This window comes from Vicia villosa, linkage group LG7 (assembly GCF_029867415.1).
Source record: "Vicia villosa cultivar HV-30 ecotype Madison, WI linkage group LG7, Vvil1.0, whole genome shotgun sequence".
Lineage (NCBI taxonomy): Eukaryota > Viridiplantae > Streptophyta > Magnoliopsida > Fabales > Fabaceae > Vicia > Vicia villosa.
Genome location: NC_081186.1, coordinates 25,504,512 through 25,513,196, shown reverse-complemented (window position 1 = coordinate 25,513,196; position 8,685 = coordinate 25,504,512). Strand labels below are relative to the sequence as shown.

At 26.0% G+C, this 8,685-nt stretch overlaps 1 pseudogene; it reads left to right on the top strand.

Annotated features, from left to right (window-relative positions):
- Positions 1–5,048: 5,048 nt before the first annotated feature.
- LOC131618780 (F-box/FBD/LRR-repeat protein At1g13570-like) lies at positions 5,049–8,480 on the top strand (annotated as a pseudogene).
- Positions 8,481–8,685: the final 205 nt, after the last annotated feature.

Sequence of the window (8,685 nt, the reverse complement as noted above, 5' to 3'; positions counted from 1 at the left end):
TAATTATAAGTTTGCAATTTCACTAATATATAATAGGGGAAGGTTAAGATAAAAAAACTTAACATTTCAACCAATTATGAATTTTGGTAACTATGTTATCGTTGCCAGTTTTTATTTATTTATTTATTTATTTATTTATTTATACAACTAGTTTTTATTCTTTAAAACCAATTACAATTTTGTTAATTTAATTAGTTAGAGCAAAACTTTTTTTTAATAATAAAAAAACAAAGTTTAAGTTTTCTAAATTTATAATATTTAATCTTGATTTTATTTTATAATTTTAGATTTGGGGCCGTTCGTAACCTCCGAGACTTTTTGTCTCTTTGAATTTTAGAACAACTCATTTGCTCTGTTGGAGAATTCTAACAAAAATATCTAACCATATAAAACCTATGAATATCTCATAAAGACCGACCAAAACAATATCCCATAAAGACCGACCAAAACGTTTGTGGTCCAAAAAAATGCTTAGATAACCTAAATCCAAGAAAAAGTTAAATAATTAAAAGAATTTTCATACCAAAATGCTTGGAGATGGTGAGCTTCAACAATCAACAGCTTCTCGGTTGCTATGTTGTTCTCTTCGTTTGTGACAAGTAACATTTAAAGAATCATTTAAATTTTTCTTAATGAATTGTTAGAATAATAATACAAGTGTGACTAAGTGGGAAAATAGTCTTACATCTACTTAATCTAAATGCAAGGTTGTCATGATGACAACTTTTACAACAACCCTAGACCTAAAAATGATGTGTCATTATAATATAACACTAATGCTGAGGTGTCAATCTCTTAAAATTTCTAATATTAATTAACTATTTGTATTATAATATTAACTATTCTAATATCAATCTCTAGCCTTATATGCCTGTGTGTCATTTTATTATAATTTTCAATATTATATTAATTCTAATTATATACATGGCATCTTCCCTAACCTTAAGTTTCTAACCCATAATAATAATAATATAATAACACATTATAATATAATAAAAATAATAAATTATAATATAATACTCATCTAATAATAATAACAACAAATAAAAATACTATTAACAATATATATAATAATAATAATAATATTTATATAATAATAATATTAATTTTAAATCACCCATATTAATAATAATATCTACTTAATCTAAATGCAAGGTTGTCATGATGACAACTTTTGCAACAACCCTAGACCTAAAAATGATGTGTCATTATAATATAACACTAATGCTGAGATGTCAATCTCTTAAAATTTCTAATATTAATTAACTATTTGTATTATAATATTAACTATTCTAATATCAATCTCTAGCCTTATATGCCTGTGTGTCATTTTATTATAATTTTCAATATTATATTAATTCTAATTATATACATGGCATCTTCCCTAACCTTAAGTTTCTAACCCATAATAATAATAATATAATAACACATTATAATATAATAAAAATAATAAATTATAATATAATACTCATCTAATAATAATAACAACAAATAAAAATAATATTAACAATATATATAATAATAATAATAATAATAATAATAATATTTATATAATAATAATATTAATTTTAAATCACCCATATTAATAATAATATTAATAATATAATAATAATATATTAATATAAATAATATTGGTAATATAAATAGTAAAATATTTCTAAATATATCTAATAATAATAACAAATGAAAATGCTATTGACAACATACATAATAATAAAATTATATTATATATATGTATAACAATAATATTAATTTTAATCACCCATATTAATAATAATAATAATATTAATATAAATAATATTCGTAATATAAATAATAAATTATTTTAATATAAATAATATTGGTAATATAAATAATAAATTATTTATAAATATATTACTAAATAAACAAGTAATTAAATTTCAAAATATTATATTAAAAGCAATTATAATTTTAATTTTATTTAAACTTATTTTTCAATAATAATTGAAATCTTTTTTAATTAATGAGTATTTTAAATATCATAAACAAGTGAACAATCAAATAGAAATAATAATAATAATAATAATAATAATAATAATAATAATAATAATAATAATAATAATAATAATAATAATAATAATAATAATAATAATAATAATATTCTATAAATCCACCTCTTAAGTAACCTACGTAACCTCTCCTATAATAACCCCTTCCCAAATATATCCTTCTAATGAATTAATAACATTAAGTAAATTCCTATAAATCCACCTTTTAATATACGTAACTTCTCCAATTAATTAAATGATAATGATAAATAGCATAATTAAAATAATAATAATAATATTCTATAAATTCACCTCTTAAGTAACCTACGTAACCTCTCCTATAGTAATCCCTTCCGAAATATATCCTTCTAATGAATTAATAGCTTTAAGTAAATTCCTATAAATCCACCTCTTAATATACGTAACTTCTCCAATTAATTAAATGATAATGATAAATAGCATAATTAAATGATAATGATAAATAGCAACAATAATAATTAATTAGTTAATTAATTTTATATAAATTCACCTTTTCAGATAACTTCCACGTAGTTATAACTTCCTCCAAAATATATCTGTCTAATGAATAAAATATTATTATTTATTAATTACTTATAATTAATCAAAATAATTAAAGAGATTGGGTTTAGTGGAAAGTTATCAATAAATAGGTTTAGTAAAAGGTTAGTAGGATACATAGCAATGGTACTAACAAATTGGAATCTCTTATACTTTATAAATGACTTACTTGATAGAAGAATAAGAGATGCTCTCATTTCCTCTTAATTTTACACTCTTCTCATTTGCTTTATTTTTTATTTTTAATTATTAACTTGAAAGTTTTTCATGTCTTTAAATTCATCTATATATTTCATACATTTTAACAGTAAATGATTATACTTTTGATGCAGAGAAATGAAGACATGGAAAATAAAGACATGTTAGCACAATACTATGGTATTCAATAGTTTATTATTTATTCTCTTTTGTTTTACTTTATTTAGAACAAGTAGTTTATTGTAGAATCAATCTCACACTTCCACTATTTTCAATCTTCTAACCACTTTTGATGCTCTTAACTATCTATTATAAAACCAATGAGCATATTTTTCTTAACAAAGAGATTGTAATTGATAAAACATGTTATGAAACACCAAAAATATTAAGTTTTTAAAAAAATATTTCTTTTTTCCATTAACAAACATATATGTTCCTCTCTCTTTCTCTTATTTTTATTTATTCACATATTTTTATGTATTATTTTAATTAAAAATCTAATTCATCAATTGAATTTATTAATTTTATATTGCAGGTATCTTCATTTTAATGATCGAAGAATTTCACACAAAATTAAGATATTCTATAATTATATTGTATATTTTTTATTTTATAAAATATATGATATTATTACAAAAGATGTTTATTTATTTTTGTAGTTATCACTACCATGTATTCTTGGATGAAGCAATATTGTTTATTTTATTTATTTATCACTTTATATATTCAATTTTTTTTAATAAAGCAAATTTGTATTAATTCAAAAAAAACTAATTACAAACACGGCGATTCGTGGATCCAGCACTTAAAGGGACTACTAACTATGATATCACCATCCTATAACATCAAATTGACTATATGAAATCTAAGTTTTCTACTATACCAACCTCTGTATACAATCATATCAATAATATTAGCTCATATTTTTATGTGATCTGTATTATTACCAAAACTCTTTTTGTTCACGTACTTCCACACCTCATATATCGTTTCAGTTGTGGCAAGTTTTAGAAGTGCAGCTTTCCAACCTTTTCTCGAGCCCTATTGCATAAGCCAGTTTAACTCACAATTCCTTGATTGAGGCACATGTTATGTTACACACAAATCCACTTCAGAAGTTCCCCCCAGATTTTCTTCATAGCATCATACACACAGTTCCTTTATTATTTATTTTTTATTATGTACTTTTTTCTTTTCATTTATTTATCATTATTTGATTATTATTTATCAATGAGTTAAATTTACTTATCTTTATCGGTTTTGTAATTTCTTCCCTATACATGTTTTTTATACTTTACAATTGATTATAATATTGTTTTATTTTCTTTTTTAAAATAATTCAAAAAAACTTACTCATGCCTACCATGTCTTCTACTAAATATTCTCCTCAAAATTAATAGTGATAATTTATTTTAATGATATTTTTAATTAATATCAAAATCATTAATTCAAAATAATATTTAATTCATTAAATCAATATAATTAATTAAATTAAATTGAACACTTTCTTTTTTATTTATTTAAGGCACCTTAATTGCATACCAACTATCATGTCATTACCCACTAATACATTATATAAACTATTTATTTTTTCATTATTTAATAAATCGATAATTTATAATTTATCCTAACATAACCAATTAACAAATAATATATTCACTCTTTTATGTAATGGTGAATTTCTTATTTTATGTTTTTATTTTGCATATAAATACTTAAAAAAATAATATTTCTAAATTTATAATTTATATTTTTTCACTCAATTTTTTAATTTTTATTATGATTAGTTTTTCTTCTATCTCAATTTCATAACTCTACTTATTTTTCATTTCAATTATTAATTTGGCATTATTTATAAGTGGTTTATTTTATTTTTTATTTATATTATATAGTTTTATTTTAAATAATTAAACAATAATATAAAACATCAAATACATTTCACTTATATTGTATGTTAGAGATCCAGTTGATATAAAATTATTCATATTAATATATTTTAAATTATTATAATTATCAATAATATTTAAATAAAAAATATCCGTGCATCGCACGGGTGTAGGTCTAGTTAAATAAGAATGTAGTGAGTTGAACATTTATAAGTAGGAGAATTCACTCACCTATCATCTTTAAATTTTGGATAAATAAATGGTGTATCTCTCACAAATATCTCTATCAGGGGCGTCATATTACTAGAGTAAACTTCACCATGTGAGAAATTAACCCATAAAATAAAAGGGAAATTGGCTCAGTTTTTTTTTGTTAATGGCACAATTTTTCCGCATGAAAAACATTGAGATGGGAAAATTACCCTTACATTTAAGCCATGTTAGTTTTATGTGCTTAACAAAGATAGATAATGGTGGTCAGTATTGTAAATTGTGGCGGTTTAACAAAACTCCACAACAAAACCACCACAATTTATGCGAGTCTTTTAGTGTTACTCCTGATATGAAGGAGATTCACAACTTCATGTTATTGCAACATGATGATGAAGGTGAGAATTCTTCTCACAAGCACAAATCATTCAAGAGAATTTTCCATGATGCTACGTTGGATCAAGGAATGTATTCATCCAAATTCATATCGAATACAGAGAAGAAATAATAATTGGAGTATTAATATAAATAAAAAATTTTAGTTTAAGTTTTCTTCACCCCAACAAATATAGCCTTGTGAGTTGTGAGTGCAGTGGAGTTTTAGTAGTTCTGGGTTATCTAAGAGTTTAAAGGTGATTTGTAATTTTTCCATTAAAACATTATAGTTAGGAGGATTTCCAATTTCTCAGTTAAAAAAATTGTATTCGAGAGAGTTTAGAGATCTGCATCCAAATTCCATATCGGACAGCAGGAAAAAAATTTAGAGTATTAATATAAATAAACAATTAGTTTGAATTTTCTTTAATTACCGCAATAAATATACCCTTGTAAGTGTAAGTAATAGGGTATAACACTTTGGATTTATCAACTTTTATTCCTCTAGATAAGATTTTATAACCATCACTACGCCCTTATTTTTTTTCGAAAGTAAATTCTTCGAGGAGTTGTGTAAGGTAAGACGGCCCAATTAAGATAATGCAAAGCCCAATCTCGTGTCCTCCACAATGTATATATAGTTTCAAATTACCCTATTTTCAACTCTGGCTTTCTCTAGTCTTCACTTCCAACGTATGTAAGATTTTGAATCCTTTCATACGTCTTTTTCTCTTCTTCATACTTTTTCTATCTCTAATTTACGTTTTTTATTTTTTTTGTTGTAGTAGTCAAATTCAGAGGAATATACTCAATCCGTAGCTTCATATGGTAATTTTTACTAGTTGTATAAATATTATTCCATTGCTTCAAACTATCTACCACCGACACCTGCCTTAAAAAATGTATGTGTAACACCGACACTTGTTGTTATGTTTAATTTATTCATTTTTTTTAGTTATTAGCAGTGTCGTTGTGTCGGTGTCGTAGTCATATTTAGAGTGTTGGTGCTTCATATTAAGAGAGACTTGTGTTTCTAGCTTCTCTATAGGTGAAACTAGCATGAATTCTAGCATACATATAGATATATGTATATACACTAACTTAGTTTGTTTTCTGATTCTTGTATGTTCCCTTTGTTTGAATATCAATATATCTATCTAAAGGCAACAAAACCATCAAAGTCTACTCGCCCAACCGTGATTGATGCGGAGCTGGAGGATAGAATTAGTTGGTTACCAGGTCATATAATAGACCAGATTCTGTCACACTTGCCCATTAGGCATGTTGTGACTACAAGTGCTTTATCAAAAATATGGAGGTACAAATGGACCACAATATCAAATCTTGTGTTTGATAGAAAATGTGTCTCTGCATTTTCCCGACACCCTTCACATATTGTTGCGAGTGAACTTTTGACAATTATTGATCACGTACTTTCACTTCATTCCGGGCCAATCAACAAGTTTGCGCTCTTCTTTCGGGATGTCATGAGTGATACTAACTTTGATAGGTGGATACTTTATTTAACAAGAAAGTCTATCAAAGAACTTGAGCTGGTTGTATGGAATGAGCAGCCCTATAAGTTACCTTGCTACTTATTTTCTTGTCAAAGTTTACATCTTTTAGAATTATATCATTGTTGGATTAATCCTCCATCTGCATTTAAAGGCTTTAGGAACTTGAAAATTCTTAAACTGGCCGGCGTTACAATAACTCAAGATGCCTTTGAAAATTTGATATCCGGATGTCCTTTGCTTGAAGATTTGAAATTAGCATTTTTTGATGGTTTCACCCAAGCTATTATTCACGCACCAAATCCTCCATCTCAAGATTTGAAAACACTTTCCAACTAACTAAGGTAACTATTGTTTTAAACATGTATATGAATATTGAAAGCAATCAAAGTAAATCGGACGGATGCTCTAGCAAATTGCTCAACTTTTTCAGTCATGTACCTCACTTACAGAGTCTGGAGATCTATATTTGTTTTATAAAGGTATAATACTTGAGCATCTAAATGTTGAATTTAACCATTGCATTTTTTACACCATTCTTTTGTTTCAGTATTTGGCTGCTGGTGTTGTGCCTGTAAAGCTTCCTACATCTTGTATCAATCTAAGGTATCTTAGGTTATGTATAGACTTCAACAACTTGAAGGAAATTTCGGCTGTTCTTTGCTTGCTCAGAAGTTCACCTAATCTTCAAGAAATAGAGTTATATGTGAGTACTCATTTAGTTCGGTTTGACTTTTCTTTTCATTCCGAATTTTTGTTGTACTTGCACATTTTTATGTAAACTAGTAAAAAAAAACCCGGTTGTCTGCTTAAGTACGACATTGTACCTATAACTATACTATGCATTAAAATACAGTTATAAATTAAAATAGACAAAGAGCAAGTTATTGTTGTGAAAGGGTTATTTTTGTGAAAGTGTTCAAAAGTAAATGAAAATTTGAAAAGCGGAAATTTTTGGTTGTTGGCCAATTAAGTAAGTTAAATAGGTGAACATTTCTCATGCAAGTTGAGTTCAATGTTATGCATAGTTGTTGAATGTAAAAAATCTTTACTCAAACAATTACCATTTTTAACCACAAATGACATTGTGTTTATCAAAAGTTTGTACAGAAATTGAAATCTTTTTTAATTGTCTAGTCTTGGCAGTTAGTTTCTAAGACTTGTACTTGTGAGTTATGATTTGCTAACATAAGTTATGAATCAATTGTAATTTAGATGGAGTTAGTTACAGTATCAGTGCGGTAGAGTCTTATAATTAAGAGACTTGTGTACTTCATTTTATTTTTTCTGTTTTTAATCAGTAAATAGAATGTTACTTTCATAGTTTAAATGTGCTTTATATCTCTCATGGATACAACTTTGTCTCCTTTCCGTTTGATCCATAAATTTGTAATCATTGCATGTAGGAGATGATGGAGGAAGAGGAGGAGGAGGGGCCTGCCCTTTTAGCACAGGTCTCCTATTGTTGGGAAGATATCTTTATTGGACCAACCATACCCCACGGAGCACGACGTGTGAGTACTGTAGACATCTCTGGTACCAAATCCGAATTAGATTTAATCAAATTTCTACTTCTATATTCTCCTTTGCTAGAGCAGATGTATGTGAGCCCTAGTATACATGTCAAACCAGAGTTGGTGACCGAACTAAATCGGTTCAAGAGAGCGTCAAGACAAGTTGAAGTTATTTACGATGGGGAAACAAAGTAGAGAGGAAAAATTCTAAAACATTTTGAAACACTTTCTCTTTATGATTTCTGAGTTTGATTATGTTAGTTTTCAAAAATCTAATATGAGAATTATTTTATTCCATCTTTGATAGTTGATTAGTCATTTCTATATATTACCTGCATTAGCTAAAGGTTTTAGACTTTCCAAATTGGTTGTGCTCATGCTTGAAGCTGCAATGCTGGCT